Source organism: Trichosurus vulpecula, chromosome 8 (assembly GCF_011100635.1).
Source record: "Trichosurus vulpecula isolate mTriVul1 chromosome 8, mTriVul1.pri, whole genome shotgun sequence".
NCBI classification, from domain to species: domain Eukaryota; kingdom Metazoa; phylum Chordata; class Mammalia; order Diprotodontia; family Phalangeridae; genus Trichosurus; species Trichosurus vulpecula.
In genome coordinates this window covers 27,308,607-27,328,052 of record NC_050580.1, presented here as the reverse complement: position 1 = coordinate 27,328,052, position 19,446 = coordinate 27,308,607, and positions in this window count along the sequence as shown.

The following is a 19,446-nucleotide window of genomic DNA, read 5'->3' as shown; positions in this document are numbered from 1 at the left end:
GGGAAACCAACTACACACAGTTCAGAAGAATCCCTTCTTCCTTAGAAAATACCTGGAGCTCTACTGACCAGCACCCTGAAGTCATCCCAAGCTGATCAAAAATGGGAAAATGTGCCTAGAAGTCCAAGAATAGCACTGACTTCCTCTTCCTGCCACATCTCAAAAGGTACATTATTCAAGATCTTTGGTATCATCATGGTGGTATCATCCTCCCCCACCATTTTCCAGTATTTCCATGAAAATCCCAGTTCTAGGCCCATTACAAAGGGTTGGTTGGCTGCTCTAGTATGCCCCTCTCTCAAGGGAGCTGAGCATTTGTTGTACTTCATAATTTGTTGAATTTGGAAACAGGAAGACTTAAGTTCAAACCCTACCTCAGATACTTCCAAGTTATACGACCTGGAGTAAATTGCTTAACTTTTCTCAACCTCAGTTTCCTAACGTGTAAAATGAGGTATTACCTACCTAACAGGGTTTTTGTGATCAAATGAGATGATATAGACAAAGTCCTTCATAAATCTTATAGTGATAAGTGTGTATTTTATGCATATATATAAAATATACTATTAATATTATTGTTGCTATCCCAAGATCCCCCTATTAGACATCCCCAGTAAGCCACATGACCTTTCCTTAACGAATACAACAAGCAAACCCTCCAAAAAGCATTTATTGCTTTCCTTATTGACTGAAGAGTTTGATCCATCTGTGAAGCTTCTTCAGTCCCAACAACAGGTCCTTTGCAATCAGTATTATAATTATTTTATTTTTAGTTAATCTGACATACTAGGCTAATCCTAGGTGAAGGACTATGCCCTTCTCCACTTACTGGAGTAGTGCCTAGGCTGGAGCAGCCGGAATGTACCAAAATAAGCAGGAGGGAGGCAGTGTGGTTCAGTAGAAAGAGCCCTGACTCTGGGATCTGGGAACCTAGATTCAAATCTTACCTCTCATCTCACTACCTGCATAACTGTGGGAAATTCACTTAATCTTCCTTGTCTCCAAAATGAGGAGCTTGGACTAGACATGCCCTGAGTTCCTCCCATAGATCTTTGAATCAATTGCCCTACCTCTCTATCAGAGAATGAACTTGAGCAGAGAATTGGAGGATTTCTATCTCCAAAGATCACTTTCAGAAGAGAAGCTGCCATGCCACTAGAGAAAAAACATGGATTTTTAAAAGTGGATTTTCCCTTCCAAGAATATATTATATCAATTGGTTAACAAAAGGAAATTGGTGTATAATGAGCTTATAATTTCCTTAATTAATCAGCAGTATTTCCAGATCCCCTTCTAAAGGTAGTCACACCATTGGTCAATTTAAATCCATTTGGTACTCTTTAGAAAGCAGGCTGTCATGTATATGCTTCCAGCTTCTGTAGGTATTTGCTTTCTTATCTTGGGGTTCGGGAGAAGAAAAAATAATGATTTTGGGTACTTCCCAAGCATCTTGTCTTCAAATAGCAGACGCTTATTTTTGCCTCAGTTCAAACTGTTTTGTCCCCGGAGTGATCCATGTTTAGTGGCTTCTAAAAAGACCTGGACAATTCTATTCTCCTCTCTGTGTGTATGTTCATATGTGTTTCCTGTGGCTTTTATTTAAAAAAAGATAAGGAAATTTTGAATATTGTGACTATTGTGAATAGCATCCATTAAGGGGAATCCATTAAAAGCACTAAGTGGTTTAATGGCACTTTTTCAGGGCTATGGGAAAGATTCAAACTGTGCCACAAAAATTAAGCTAACTGATAATATGTGGGAGCTCATTAACTTCCCGTGAAAGGCCTGGAATACCCAAGACTGGTGTAGGAGTGAGGGATTTTTCTGAGCCACGAGGAGATACAATGAATAATTATATTTTTTGCCCCACTTTAAATGGAAAATGAATAAAACACATTTATTATTCGGCGCATCTAATTGCAGAATCATTTCAGTAAGATGGGTAAAGTACATAAATCAGACACAAACTGTAAAAAGGAAAGTCTTCAATAGAATATAAAATCCTTTGCATACGCTTAATATATCTGAGAGAACATTTCAATTAAAACCGTATGAAGTTTTAAATTAAATTAAACATATACTTGTCAGACTTTGGGGTGGGTGGGAAGGGATAATTTCTATGAGAATGGCCCAGGTATGCCTGGCTTTTGGTTTTGGAGGCTTGGCAGACATAACTCCTATCAATACAGGACGGCAAGAAGACAGTTAATACACCCATAATGAAGCTAGGGACCTGCAAGGAGATTCTAGATTGGATTCAGAGGTATGTCACCTGCCACTTGGATATTTCTGAGTTATTTTTCCCCCTAGGTGGGGAATGCTGCCCATGACTTATTCCACTTTGAAGGAAAACTATTGAGAGACTACTTGTCTCACTTGCTTAACCAGTTACTATTGTTGTCGAACCAAATGACATAAACAAAGGCCTGTTTTAAAATCACAGCATCGCAATAGTAATAGGTAGAATTTATCTAAAACTTTATGGTTTGTGAATATTTTCTCATTTGATCCTCATAATGATGTTGTGAGGTAGATGTCATTATTATCGATTTATTACAGATGGGGAAACTGAGGCACAGAATAAAATGACTGGTCCAGGGTTACAGAGGAAGCGAGTGGAACGCAAGTTATAAAATCTGTTCCATAAGCTATTCACAATGCCAAGGTTCTCACTTTAAAGGAAATCTAGTGAAAATGGAAGAATTTAAAAGGAAACAGCATTAGGATAAGTGATAGGAAGAGTGGAATCATTATTTTAAGATCATAAGTGTACAGCCGTTTGGGATATTTACGGCTAACTCCCTCATTCTATAGATGAGGAAATAGACGCCTTTGGCTTAGAAGTGACTTTCATTGATCATAGACTTAGGGCTGGGAAGGACCTCAAAGGCCTTCCAGTCCAACCACCTTATGTTATGGATGAGAAGACTGAGGCCCATATAGGTTAAGTGTTATGCTCAATTTCAGTCAGGTACTAAAGCAGAGCTAGGATTTGAACCCAGGTCTTCTGTTTCCAAAACTAAGACACTTTCCACTGTACCGTGTGACCTCAAAATCTCCCAGTTTGAAAGAAAAAGAGCAAAGGAAGGAAAAGAAAAAATCATACACATTTGACAAATTTTTCACAAGCTTTGAATGATAAAATCATCCCTCTAGACTCCCTCTAACAACACTTCAGATCCATCTGACTCAGAACACTGTTAGCTCAACTTCGTATATGACCCACTCCCACTGGAGCATTGACACTTAAAGGCCTCTTGAAACTTAAAATAATCTCATCTTTTTCTGTTCCTCAAAGGTTTCCAGAATACATTCACAATAGCTCAGTTATGGGCTGGGGACGTCTAGCTACAATCTACCTATCTACTACTGTCTCCAACCACTATAAAATACTCAAAAATATACATTTCACTAGAGTTGAACAGGACTCCTTGTCACTCTTTGTTCTATTATAATTATCATAATTAATATAATTTCCTTAAAACCCAAACAATATCCCATGTCACAAAGGAGATGTCACAGGGGGATGGCTACATAGAGGAATGCCAGCCTGGTTATATATAGCAGGAATTCTGTTTTTCCTAATATATTCAGCCAGGCAGGTCAAAGGAAAGAACACTGGACCTATAGTCAGGAATACCAGAGTTCAAATCTAGCCTCAGACACTTACTAGCAGATGACCTTCAGCAAGTCTTAACCTCTATTTGTCTGTTTTCCCAACTACAAAACAGGAATGATGGCAGCACCTGCCTTCAGGGTTGTTGTGACGGTCAAAGAAATAACATTTGTAAAGAACTTAGTACAGTGTCTGGCACATAATAGGTTCTATATAAATGTTTATTCCCTTGTCCTCTAACATTTCCCTCCCCTAAGACCACTACAGTGGCCATGAAGGTTGAGCAAGGAATGATGAAACTTTTTTTTTTCCGGTTGGGCACTGGTGATATTACTGATTGTCTTGGTATACCAAGCAGTGGGATGAAACTGCTTTTCAGAAAACTAAGAAACAAATGCAGCTGCACCAGACTACAGTCTAGTCATACTCAAAAAAGTCATGATAATCAACTTGATATGGCGGACAATGAAACAAGGGGCCCTACTACAAGATACATCTGAACAAATCAGACATTCCTTTATTCCCACCCACTGGAAATGTTTTGGTGCATATCATGTTGACTACTAAAGTAGGCAAACTATTCCTCAACATAAAATCTTTTGAAAATGGGAATACTTTCATAACGTGCCAGCTCTATAGCATGATAAAACTAGAACTAGACATCACCAATTACATGCAAGGGCTTCATCCCACTTTTTACCAATGGTACCCTCAGCTCCAATTAATCAAACATCGTCTTGCTGACAAATGCAGAAAAATAAAATAATAACTTCATCTCTAGGCCAAAATTAGACAAATATATGAAACTGAGTATCTACTAAAGCCTCAAGAGAGAAAATTTGGTTTATCATTTCCTTCTCCAGCTCATTTTACAAATGAAGAAACTGAGGCAAATAGGGTTAAGTGACTTGCCCAGGGTAACACAGCCAATAAGTATCTGAGGTTGGATTTGACCTCAGGTCTTCATGAAACCAGGCCCAGTGCTCTATATCCATGACAACACCTGGCCGTCTTTGAAAATCCTCACTTGATAAACAGTCAAGAAAAATATACCAATTAATGGAACGCACAGGAAAAAAAAAAACACCACAACTGATATCTCTAATGATGGAGCAGTGGGCTTACAATATTAATTCAAGACCAGTCTATCGAAACTAAAAACCAAAGAAAATGTTACTACTCAAGATTTTAAGTTTAATGATCAATACGGATCTTGCAAGAAAATTGGGGAAACCATAGCACACATCACTGAAGGCTGTAAAATTTAGCTAAAATTATACATCAGAAGCTCACTATCTTTAATTGACTGACAAATGACAAATCTCTATCTTACAGATGCAAACCTCAAAATACCCTTCAGAACTCAACACCATACACTGTGTTAGAAAAGGATCATTTGACTTAACAGGTCAAACTGTTGTCCAGAATCTCCTGGACACAACATTGATTCGATTAAAATTTTTAGGAGGAATATACTGATAGATGATGTCCTTTAAAATATTCATAAACTCCTATCTACATGGAATGAAAAACTTGCAAAGTATAGAGACTTGGAAAGATCAAAGAAGCAATATAGGAATAGGATGAGGTATATGGCACCCCTTTGTTTGCTACTGAAAGTTTACCATAGATGCTTTCAGTGAATCAATAAAGGATAAGCATAGACCAGAATATTTTTTTCAAAAACAAAATCAGATTATTTTATTCAACTATGTCATTGCCTTTTGAACAAAGAGCATAAATGAATTATAGTAGGATAGTGACTATTTCTATCTGAACTCCATCAATTAAAAAAAAAGAGTGGAATGAGATAACAGCAGTATCTAGTACAATTATCTGTTTTTATCACAACTATCATCTCCTCAAGAGAACATCCAAGTTGCATTTGAACCTGACTGTTAAAACAAATTAAACTCTCACAACTGCCCAAGTGTACCGTTGATCAATGAAACTTAAAAATGACATTTCAATAGATTTCACCACACCAAACACTTACAATCATTAAGATGCATGTAACAAAAGGCTTTCTACAGAGCTAAAAGAATACAGATAGGTCTTGATTAATGTAAAAATGAATCCTCTGAAATGGTGGCATAATTTAAATTCACACTGCACATATTTCCACTGGGTTTGAACCAATTATGGTATTTTACATAATTATAATTTTAAATAGTGTAAATTCAAATACATGGGACCACTTTGGGGAATTCATTAGTTACACTAATGGGGACCTATCTATAGTACTAAGGATGCTTTCAAAGACCCAATAGAAGGTAAGATCACACCCCAATGCTGTTGCTCCTCTACAAAATACAGTTATTTTATTCTACTGCTGGATCATTTATAGGTTATTAATAAAATAAATAATAGTAGGATAGCAAGTGACATGAATGAATGGTTACTATCTGAATTGCATAAAACTATGAGAGAAATAATAATTGACAGCATGCATGTGCTATGTGCTATCCACTGTGCCAGGTGCTGGGGATACAATACAAAGAAGGAAACTTTCCTCACAGAGTTTAATTTAATGCAGGTCTGGGACAATCCCAAAATGCTTCAAAGGGAATCTCTCCACCTACAGGATGACATTGGAGGTCCCTGATTCTGGGAGTCAAGATGATGTAAAATGCAGGTGCCTTGGAAAGACTGTGGAGTATGTGTGGATATTCTTCAGCTGGTTCTGGCTGGTTAACCACATAGTGAAGAGGTGGTTCTTGATTGGCTGTGGAGACATAATAGTTATAACAATAAACTAGAGCTAAGTTTTATGCTAGACATAGAGTGCATAATCCTTATAACATATCCTTGGAGTGCTGGGGAAAATATCATCTCCAATTTATGGAAGAGGAATCTGTGGTTGGGAGACGTATAATGGCATGGCTATGGTCAGAAGACAGCAAAGAGCATAGTTGGAGTGTGAACCAAGGTACTATTGCAAAAGCATGAAATGACTCAACCCATTTTCTTGGCTTGTCTAAGTCCTATATTTCCTTCAAAGGCCCATTTAAACTCCACTTCAATCTATTCAGACATCTCTGACCACCTCAATGAAGTTAACAAACGTGTTAAAAAATTCCTTAAATTTCAAAAGCCTCAGAAAGGCTGCTTCTATTCATACCCCAGATGGATTGACATTGGTGTCTGCTGAAATGAGAGATGAGAGTGATGTACTTTGAATACTAATTACAACAAATGCATATATAATTTTCTTGCCAGATAAATAGACCTGTTAGCCAGAAGCAATATCAGTAGATTGCTGTCCTCCAAACATGTTTGATCCCATGGTTCACCAGGAAAAACACCACCCAAAAACTATGTAGTCCTAAAATAAGCATATAAATGTGTGTATGTAAATAGTATATATATGCCCTACTGTACTCTTATCAGGCACTTAATAAAACATACCAAAATGTAATTAAAATGGACGAGTACAAAGGTGTTTATTAATTTATTATATGTGTAAAGAATTGGGTTGTGTTCAGGATAAAAAATCCCACACTCCTGGTCTTGAGGGAGTTTACCTTCCAAAAGGGAGAGACGACTCAAGTATAAATGTCTATCTCAGTGTTTGTATGTAATAGTAGTAGTAGCAGCAGCAGCAGCAGCAGCAGCAACCATACTAGCATCTAGGGGAAGGGGCAGGTTGTTTTGGAAACTCATTGGAATATACTGACGCCACTGCTCCAGAAGCAATGGAATTATTATATGACTATGTTTCTAGAGCTGGAAGAGAGGAGTGATAAAAGTGGGGAGGGGACTTCTGAGTAGAAATCAGTTGATAAATATTTATTAGGAGCCTACTATTTGCCTCCCTCCATGCTAATTACCAGGGATATTACAAAAGAAAAGAAGATGGTCCCTGATTTCAAAGGACTGATTGTGTAATAGGGGAACCAACAAACAAACAAGTAGGTATAAATAAGATATATACAGAATTAATTGGAGATAATCAATAGATGGAAAGTGCTGGTATTAAGTGGAGTCAGGAAATGCTTCCTAGAGAAGGTGGGCTTTTAGATGACCCTTGAAGGAAACTATAGAAGCCAGGAGCCAGATATTGATATTGTGTATTAATGATACAACCCCCTTTTTGCATTCACTAGAATATTATCAATGGAGTGGATGTGTGGGGCACTCTGTAGTGCCTTCTGTTGTTGTTGTTGTTGTTGAGTTGTGTCTGACTCTTCATGACCTCATGGACTATAGTGTCCATGGATTTTCTTGGCAAAGATACTGGAGTGGTTTGTCATTTCTTTTCCCAGTGGATTAAGGCAGAGGTTAAGTGACTTGTCCATTTCACACAGCTAGTGTCTGAGGCCATATTTGAACTCTGCTCTTCCTGACTCCAGATCCAGTGCTCTATTGAACCACCTAGCTGCCTCATAGTACATCCTACCTCTCACATAAAATGGGGAGACACTTGCTCACACTCTAGGCTTGATCTCATGTCAATCTGCCCTCACATTGGTAAGCCTAGTTTCACAGTCAAGGAAGATCACTGTAGGATTCCTCTCAAGCTCCCATAGGCTCCTAAGGAACCTTGTTTTGGTAGAAAATCTTCCCCTTACTCACCTGCCTTACTTACTTCCCATTTACCTTAAAGAGACAGTACTATACATAAATAATATATATTTAGTGAGAATGTGATTGGATATGCTTCATTATTGTCTTTTTTTGAATTAAACTTTCTCTTAAAGAATATACCAAGCATTCATTTTTCTCCCTCCCTACAATGAAAAACAAAAAAAATAGGAACAAAACCGTTTTAACAAATACTCCTAGTCATACAAAATAAATTCCTATGTTGGCCATGTCCAAAAATGCATCTTATTTTGCTTATGATTCCATCACCTTTCTGCCAAGAGACAGGTAGCATACTTCATCACCAGTCATCTAGAATTCTGATTTGTCTTTGCATTGATAAGAACTCTTAAGTCTTTCAAAGTTGTGCATTTTTACAATGTTGATTGGGTCAGGTGTGAGGTATATGCCTATAGTCCCTGCTACTGAAAGAGTCTGAGACTGGTGGATCCCTTGATATCAGGCATTCTGAGCAGTAGTAGGGGTAAAGTCCACTGGATTAGGCGTCCAAAAGTAATCTAGAACTAACATCATGAGTCCCATAGAGTGGAGGACCACCAGCCTATTGAACAAAGAGTGAATTGACCAACAGAGTGAGTCAATGTTTACATGCTGGTTATTATTGGGATTCAACAGTGAGGGGTGGCTGTATTTCCAGCCTGGGTGAAATGGAGTGCATTTCATCAAATATACTGCCCATGTGGGTTAAAGGCAACCCCTCAAAGTCTCTGGGCCTCGAGATCACCTCTAAATTTCTTTGCAATTCCAGAACTATGCTCCTTTTCTTCTATAAATTTTCTTTGGTCCTTCCAGTTTCAGGAATCTTCGGTATTTTCTGCTATGCCAACTTTCTCTCATCAGAAATGTTCTGCTGTCATTACATGAGTTCAGACTGAACACATCAGCATACTATAATCTTCATTTCATAAAATGCCTCCCAAGATAAAGTGCTCTTACAAAGAGAATTTTAAAAGCACCATTGCTGCTGATTATGTTGAATTACTACTATTTAGAAAATCAATACTGACATATGATTTTCCAACCTGGTGGATACCGGCTTTTCCAAAGCATTTAAATGTAGAGACGTTTCTTACCTGGACTCATAAAGAGGAAGAAATGTCATTTAAGTAATGCAGGACAGAGAAAGAAATGAAATTATTCTAAACTCCTTGTGAGGAACAGCATTCCATTTAGCCAGAGAGCATCCCCTCACCCACAAACTTATACAAATGAAGCTGATGGGGGAGGGAGGAGTGGCATCAGCTGTAACTTTCCTTTCTCTCCTTTCTTTTGTGTATATTAAAGAGCTGCAAATGAGTATCTCCATGCAATATAATCTCCAATTAAAGAATTAATAAAATATACATATTCATCATGGCATTTGAATGAAATTTGACCATATTTATTAGAAAGATGTATGGAATAAAGAAACAAGTCTATATTTCTCCCAGTGATTTTTCTGAAGCAAGGGTCTTATTATGTCACTCTCCAACTCAATACACTACAGTGAATTCTTATTACCTCTAGGATGGATGCTCTTCACCTATGGTCTATGAACACGTATTCTTTCTTTAATATAGATTTTGATAACTCTATCTCAATATAATTATTTTCCTTTATAATCTTTGTACTTTATTTTGCATATTTAACACATTCCAAAAAGGGGTCCATAGGCTTCCCTAGGCTACTCAAGGGGTCCTTAAACAAGAAAAGTTAGGAATACCCTGTGATCTATCTAGGAAAACACATTAATACTTCCATTTGACATTTAAATCTCTTCATAATATGGCCCCATCTTACTTTTCAAGTCCTGTAAATCTCGACCTGTCCCTACATAATCTACACAAGCCATATGGGCTTGTTTGGGGTTCAACACATAAGATGTTCCATCTTAATTTTTAAGTGGTGTCCAAATAGCCAGTATGAAGGTGGGCCAGGCTGAAGGGTAAGTTGGAGGGGGAGAGGGAGAGCACTTTGGTGTTCTACACAAGGACTCAGGAATCACTGAGTCAACCCACAGGGTGGAGTTTTCCCCAAGGGGAATAGGTACAAAAATATTTATACCAGTTCTTTTTGTAGTCACCAATAACTAGAAAATAAGATGTTTCCCATCAAATATTAAAATATTTGAACAAATTATGATATATAAAATTAATGAAATCTCAACGTGCCATAAGAATTGATTAGAGGAATGGTTTCAGTGAAACTCAGGAAGATTTAGGTAGTAATAAAGGTGGAGTGAGCAGAAGCAGAACCATTTTTACCATAACACAATACCATAGAAAGAAACAGCTTTGAAAGACTTAAGACCTTTGATCAACACAATGAACAAACATGATTCCAGAGGACCGATAATGATGAGTCCTAGTCACCCTTCTAATAGACTCACGATGCAGATACACACATACACACACACACACAGATGCATGCATGTGTGTATGCGTGTGTATAACCACATATGTATGTATATACACACACATACACATACATATATAGCTTGGGATATGTCTGGTACAGGAATTTATTTTGCTTAACTATGAATATTTGTTGTGAGGGTTTTCTTTTTCTTTACCCTCCCCTCACTAAAGGATGAGTTGGAAGGAATTAAAATTTTTTTTTTCACAGAAAAATTTCAATGAAAAAAAAAAAAGAACTGACATGGTTCCTCATTAAATATCAAATGAATACCTTAAAATAGTGGTAAGGCTTTTTTCTCTAATGCTTCAAAAGATCTGTGATCTCAAACATGGGAGGAAGGTTCCCTCCACTGGTGCTATGGTAGGAGCAATATATTAGCCTCTCCTCTATGCAAGCTATACTAAGTTATTCTTGTTGTTTTCCTTCAAAAGTTATTTAGACCTTCCAAAAGATTTAGCTGTCTCAGGGGACTAAGGGCTTAGACTCCTAACGTCACTTTTTCCTGAAGGCCAAACAAGCATGAGAAATTCCAAGGGCTCTCTGATGCTTGGCAGATCACAATGGGCAAATAAAGTAAAGGATATTTCTTAGCTGATTCAAATCGAGGTGTCTTTAATGCCTATCCTTTTTGAGTCAATCAATAAACATTTGTTAAGCACCTACTATGTGCCAGGCACTATTCAATGCACTAGGGATACAAAAGTAGGCAAAAGATAGTCCCCACTTTCAAAAAGCTTACTGTCTAGTGGGGGAGGCAACATGCAAATAAATATATACAAAGAAAGTTGTATACAGGATCAATAGAAAAGAATAAAATGGGAGAAGACACTAGAATTAAGTGGGGTCGGGAAGGCTGCCTGTAGAAGATAGGATTTTAGTTGAGACTTAAAAGGTAGTCATGGAAATCAGTAACTGGATCAGAGGAGAGAGAGTGCTCCAAGCATGGGAAATAGCCAGAGAGAATGTCTGGAAATTAGAGAAGAACTGTCTTTTTATACAACATCCAGGAGACCATTGTCACTAGAATGAAGAGTATGTGTCAGGCAGAAAGGTATAAGAAAACTGGAAAAGAAGGAGAGAGCTGGAGACAATAGGGAGCCACAGGAGTTTGCTGAGTTGGAGAGTGACACAATTACACTTATGTTTCAGTAAATCACTGTAATGGCGAAATGGGGGATGGATTGGAATGATGAGAGACAAATCAGGCAGACCCACCAGCAGGCTGTTGCAATAATCCAGAACTGAAGTGATGAAGCCCTATCTGAGAGTGATAGCTGCATCAGCGAGTAAGGTGTCTATTCAAAAGATATTGCAAAGGTGAAATCAGCAGACCTTGGCAACAACTTGGATATGGGAGGCGGGAGTGAGAGATGGTGAGGACTCCAGGATGACTCCTGATTCACAAGCCTGAGGGACTGGGAGGATGATATTATCCTTTATTGTAATAGGGAAGGGGGTAGAGAGTTCATTCTTTCTCTTGCTAAAACTAAGGAAATATCGAACCTAAACAACAACGGACTGGCCTAAGTCAGGCCTAGTCTCGAAAAGGTAAATGTTGTAGTTCCTCCACATCTTAGTACCTGAGCTTAAGGAATTGCTGTAGCCAAAAGCAATTATCAGTAGTGGGCATTTGTGTGTGTGTGTGTGTGTGTGTGTGTGTGTGTGTGTGTGTGTGTGTGTTAAACTTCTCTTGCTATATTACCTTTGATATTTACTATCTTCCTAACGCTGAACAAGAAAACCTTTCAGAATGAGGTTGCACTAGATGACTAATGGTTAAGGTCCCTTGAGGGTCTAAATCTAGGATCCTACTTCCTATGTGCAAGGCACCATGTCAGGTGCCAAGGATAAAAAGAAAGAAAACAACAACCACCATGATTACACTGACAGCAGCAGCAACACCAATGACCCCACTACTCTAGAATTAAAGCTAATAGAAAAAAGTTCTATGTATATGCTTAAAAATGTTACAGCGAATTTCTCTTCTGACAGCGCATCAGGACATGAAGATGAAGCTGGATTCTGCTAGTTTTTGTGAGCAGATCAAGTCCTACACAGGCTGAAACAGATAGACGACATGTTCAGTGTTGGGCTTTCTATGTTTAGAGCAATCATGAGCAGAGGAGACTAGGAAATCAATTTTTCCTTCAGAGTAACTGACAAACACCATTTATAAATCTGTGGAAGGACATAATTTATGTCAGTGGTGGGAATGCCCGCAAGAAATATAATTATACATGGAGACTTTTAAATATTAATATAGGAAATTCAATAATCATCTTGACATGATCAAAATAAGTAGTCACATAATATATGCATATGTACATATTTTTCCAAAATTATATTATGCATATATGTATGGATTTCTATAGATCAGAGTAAATGAAAGGAAAATGACCATATTTTATTCAAGGATGTATGGAATAAGGTTTCAAGGCCATAATGTTGGAAGGGTAATTATGGTTTGTCTAATCATGTACCCTGTGTGATAATTTTGAGGGGTATTATGATTTTTTAATGGATGCATATTGATTGACAATTTTTTGTCAGTCAGGAAACATTTATTACACATATCACTCTGCTAAATATTAGTGATGCAAAAAAAAAACGTAAAAATATGGTCCCTGACCTCAAGGAGCTCGCAGTCTAATAGAAAAGATAGCTTGTAAATGACCACTTATATACAAGATATATACATAGAAAATGGGAAGTAAACTCAGATGAAAGGCATTAGCAGTGGGGGAAGGGGCAATGGGTACTAGGAACGGCCTTCTGCAGAAGGTGAGATTTCAGGAGAATCTTAAAGAACACTGAGGAAACTAAACAGCAGAGATGAAGGGGAAGAGCAATCCAGGCATGGAGTGCCAGTGCAAAAGTACAGAGGAGCCAGATGGAGCACCATGTGTGCAGAACAGCAAGGAATCCAATGAAGCATAGAGAGAGGGCACAGAGGGAAGGAAAGCATATGGAGACTGGAAAAGGAGGAAGGGGCTAAGTATGGATAGGCTTTCCAAGATCAGCATAAGACTTTCCATTTGATCCTGGAAGTAATTGGGATTCACTGGAGTTTATTGAATAGAGGCATGCCATGATCAGACCTGTGGATCTGGAATATCACTTTGGCAGTTGTTTTTTGTTTCTGTGTTTTTTTATAATGGCCCTGATTACATAACCTCATCTACTTCACTAACCCTCTGTGAGAGGCAGTGTAACACATCGGGAAACATCATGGTTTGGGCATCATAGGACCTTAGTTCAAATCTCTGTCACTTAATACCTGAGTGACCTGTGAGTCATTTCACTTATTTAGGCCTGTTTCACTATGTCTAAAGTGAAGGTCAATTGGAGCAGATGACCTCTGAGATTCCTCACAGATCTTCTCCATCTATGCTCCTACAATCATCTTTCAGTTTCTGCCATAAGCACTCAAGTCACCTGGGCTCATTTAGAAGAGGATTTGACTAATATGTTTAAGGATTACTATATTTCAATAATATTATTCCAATAAATGTATTATTTGGAGAGACAGCAGTTTGGAGAAAAAGCTGACCTCAAAGGCAGGAAGACATGGGGATAAGTCCTGCCTTATATGCTTAGTAGGTTGTGTGACCACGCCAAGTTCCAATGTCCTTGATACTGATCAGATTATAACTTCCAAAGCAGCTCTCCTGATCTGCACTGGTCTCAGAGACTTAGTCTGCATCAGGACTTCCCTATGCCAATGAAATCACAGATTAGGTCAGAAAATGGACTGACTATAATTATGAGCTAGTTAATTATACAAATTAAATTGTATAGTACTTTCAATAATACCATGATGTGCAGTGAGGGCAAAGCCCTTTTAACATAACTCTTTTCATGGTAGTGCTTTTGCCTGCAAATCGTTGCACTCCATGAGCTTAGAAGTATCAAAACTAAAAATAACTCAGGGACAGCTAATGGGTTTGACTTGACCACATAACCAATGATTATTATCATGGAATCAGATATTTAGAGATGGAAAGGATCACAGAAAGCCACTGAGACCAATGCCTTGATTTTATAAACAAAGACTTTGAGTCATAAAGCGGTTAAGTGACTTATTTGCCCTCACACAACTAGTAAGCATTTGAGGCTAGATATGAGCATGGAACTTCCTGATACCAAGACCAACAACATATCCACCATCTCATGTTGAACTGTAACAAGTAGTAGCAAAAGAACTCGTATGAAAAGAAAAGACCATAAGAAAATAGGGTAGAGCAAGAGGGATTATAAAGGTCATTGATTCCAATGCCATGATTTTTAAAGAGATGAACAAAGTAAAGCCCAGAGAAGTGAAGGAACTTATCCAATGTTACATAGACATTAAATGATAGAGATGGGATTCTGATGCAAGTTCTCTGACATGGATTAGAAGATATGTCTTTGATCTCCTGAGTTGTAAGCATAGTAGTGGTATTGCTGGGTCAAGGACTAGATACACTACTGATAAAACCTAATTGAGTTCTTTTTGTTTTCCTAACTAATAAGAGATGGACAAAATGGACAGATCATTGATAAAGAATAAGAACTTCATCTATGATTGCTCAGGTATGATTACCAATAGTAAACTTTATCAAAGCATGTCAGGAACTGCTTGACAATTCGGGGTCTTGGAGAGTTACCTGGGCTATTGATTGGTACCTGTCTATAGGAGCAAAGGATACATCCATATTCATTAAATCATGGTTCCCTTCTAATATGATGAAGGGGTGCATGTGTATTTATAGACAAAAATATGTTTTGGAGACAATGAACTATATTAACCAGTTGAGGAAAAAATATATAGTACTAAAATGTATAACCCATACTAAATATTAGATAAAAATAGAAATCACCGATAAAGTAATATAGGAAACTTTACACTAAAAGAGATGATTTTTTTCAAAAAGAAAATGGTAAAACAATTAGAGAATAGTTAATCCATTAGGAATATAATATTATGTATTATACGTTATACCAACCATATGCAATATTTTAACAGAAATCCCTTGTTAGTTGGAGAAGTTGCAGACCCCCACATTTGCATCACAAATGAAGTGCTACACTGAACAACATGACAGTAGGTTAGGCTGGGCAAAATCATAGTGGCTGTACTTGTATTTAAAAATAATAATCCAAGGGCATTTTCCTTCCATTGAAGAAGATTTAGTTTCATTAACCCTATTAGATTTTATCTACAATGAGTATACACTTTTACCCAGTATAGCAGTACTGGGCTTATACCTCAGAAGACCAAAGACATAAGAAAAAGGTAGATGGATGGATGAATAGATAGATAGATAGATAGATAGATAGAAATATGCATATATCTCCTCCTCTCTATCTATATTAATTTTTATATATAGATATAAGTTCTTCATGTGGTGGCCAAAAAACTGCAAATTAAGAGGGTACCAATCAGTGGCATATGAATTTAAGGGAATACAACTGGGCTCTTAGACAAGAAGAAAGAGATGAACTCACAGAAATCTAGCAATAAATATGAATTCATGCAAAGAAAAGTGAGCAGAAATAGAACACTTTATACTCTATCATCAATATTATTAAAAGAAATTATTTTGAAAGACTTGAGAACTTTGTTCCACACAATGATCAATCAATTCCAGATAAATGGTCATAAAGAATGCTGCCCAAATCTTGACAGAGAGATCATGCATTAATACATAAAATGTGATATTTTTGATATGGCTAATGTGATAAATCACTCTGCTTGATTATGAATATTTCTTACAAAGCCTTTTCTTTTTTCCTGTAGGGAATTGGTGGGTGCTGTGAAGATGTGGGAGAAAAAAAATAAATGTTTGATAATTGAAAAAAATACCTTTTTTTCATCTTAAATACTTTGGCCTTTGTATATTTGTATCCATTACAAGCATTTTTTTCTTTATAGAACTGGGTAGCAGGCATTCACTTTATTACTCTTCTCACTGTTCTTTCAACTTTAAGAAACACTGTGATGGCCTCTGCAACTTGCAAATCCCTCTCAAAACCTTTACTTGTTTTCTATGTGTAGTGCTGTTTTACAATAGAAGTATGATTATTCTTAGCACTCTCTTCTTTTGGGGCTATTTGGTTGGTCGGTTTTCCATTTTTAACTATACCTTCCTTTGCACTTCAATGACACTGATCAGGGGCACCTCCACCAGACTATAAAACATCCACTCAAATCTATTTTGAGAAGTTTTTTGTTTGTTTGTTTGCTTGTTTTACTTCCTTGTAGTCTTAAGAGGCTCCCTCATGGAACTTATATTTTAATGATAGAAGACAACATGTAAGACAGCTAAAGAGGGAGGAGTGGTGGTACCAACACAAGGGCATGGCAAAAAAGGTCCAGAGGATCAGGAGTAGATCCTGGAAATGAAGACATGGCTGGCCCAGACATTTTTCTCAAAATCAAGGAGCCAATCAGGAAGGCTTCATGGGGCAGAATGTACTCCAGTGCGAGAATTCCAAAGATGGAGTGCCCATCAAAAGTGAGAATATTCCTGTGGCACAGTAAGAAAATTGTAGAGAGTCAAGAGTGAGGCCTGAGAACTTACTGCCAAATGTAAAACACTGTAGTACTCAAAAGATGCCACATCAAATAATGGTGGGGGGATTAGATGTAAAACACTATAAAATGTATTGAGTATTCATAAGTTTAATTATTTTGTTCTGTTCCAGTTAATTTGCACATAAATATGGGAAAATGCCTTTGATTGTTTTGAAGTTCTGAGGTTTTATCCTTCAAAAGATAAAATACTCAATGATCTTTTGTTTCTATTTTCAGTTCATCCATCATTTTTGTTCCATCTTCAGAAGCTCTCCCCCAGCAGATACATAGCAGCTGGTCAATCAATATCACATTTTCTTTTAAACTTAGCCCCTTTTTCCCCTCTTTGATTTCAGTGTTATTCCAAACAAACAAAAAAAAGCCATTGCATAGTTGGAAGGGAAGCAAAAATCTGAGAACATCTAAAAGAACCACCAGGGGCTTCTGGAAATCTGCATGACAAAACCAGAGATCAAGCAACCAAAGCCTCCTCTGTCATTTGCTTCTTAAAATGCCTTCACTTTGTTGAATATTCCAATGCTCCAGTGGCACATTAGTAGAATGCTTTGAAGATTTTGAAGTTTCTTTATCATCCATGTTAATAGCAAGTTGCTAGAAGCTGAAATTATTTTAAATAATAGGGTAATTGTTTCTAAAATGATGGAGGACAATTATTCTACTATGAAAGGATTGAACAAACACCAAATTAATGGTTGGTTTAATTCCTTATTTTCATTTAAGAATGGCAGTATTGTAGTCATTATTTGTGCAGTCAAAGGATCCAGGTTCAAATCCAACCTTTGGCATTTCCTAACAATGGAACTTTAGGTGAGTCACTAAAACTTTCTCAGTTATAAAAATGAGTGTTAAATGAGAAAGCCTGAGGGCTATTCCAGGTCTACATTTCTTTTGGCTATGCTCCTAATAGGAATATTTGAGTTTTCTTCATTGGATCATAAGATTTAACACTGAAAGTTATGTTAAAGATCACCTGTTGCAACCCAGTACTCTCATTTGAGAGATTATTAAACTGAGACATGAAGAAATTAAGTGAATTGACCAAGGCCATTCATCTGTGAGTTTATTTTTGTTATGTTTTGTTTTTAATTTGGATCATATTACGTGAGGCTAGGAATTGAAAGAATTGGGAATGTTTAATAGCTAACATTTCTATAGCACTTATTCTGTGCCAGGCACTGTGCTAAGTGCCTTACAATCATCATCTCATTGGATCCTCACAACCCTTGTTATTAGGTGGCGCTTACTAAAGACAATAGAAGATATAGGGGGTACAGGACTGTTGGCTTCAAGAATATGAAAAATTGTCAAGTGGGAAAGGGATTATCTTTCTTCTTCTAGACCCTAGAGGGCAGAAACAGAAAGGATAAGAAGAAATTGCCAAGAGGCAAATTTACACTTTATTTCCAGAAAACTTTCTTAAGGATTGTAGCTATAGGCAAATGGAATGGAATGCCTTGGAGATAATTAATCAGTCAACATTTGCTGAGCACTGTTCTGGGCAATTGGCACGCAAAAAATGAAATTGAAGTAATCTGTGTCCTTGAGGACCTTACTTTCTAACAGGAGACAATATGCATCCATACAGATATGCATGAGACATATAAAATAACTGCCAGGTAACTGAATGTGGTGGGTGGGTAGAGGGAGAAGTCTCTAGCAGTTGGGTGACCAAGAAACGTTCATTCAAATGAGGCATTTGAACTGAGTGTTGAAGGAAACCAGGGATTGTTAGAAACAAAAATGAGGATGGAGACCATCCTACATATGGGGAACAACTAGTGAAAATGATGGCTGAGGGAGATAGAGGTCCGGGTGTGAGGACTGGCAAGAAAACCAGATTATGTGGAGTGGAGTGAAGTGCAATAAAGGAGGAAAGTTAGGATAGAGTCAGTCTGTAAAAACCTTTAACTGCCACATAAAATTTATATTTGATCAAGAGGTTCTTGTTCAATCTTCAGGAACTTCTAGTTCCATCTAGAGGTGATAAAGAGGAACTTGAGTGTGAGGCAAGACATTAGGGAGAGAAGTGAAATGGTCAAACTTATTTTAGGAAAACCACTTTGATCTATATATGAAGGATGAATTGGCAGTAAGAGAGGCCTGAGTCAGGGAGAAAAAGTAAGAGACTAATGAGATATTCTGAGAGAAAATTCTGAGATTAAAGCCTGAAATAGGGTGGGAGTTGTGAGAGTGGAGATTGGGTGGGGGCACCTTATATGCACGAGACATTGTGGAAGGATAAGAATCAAGA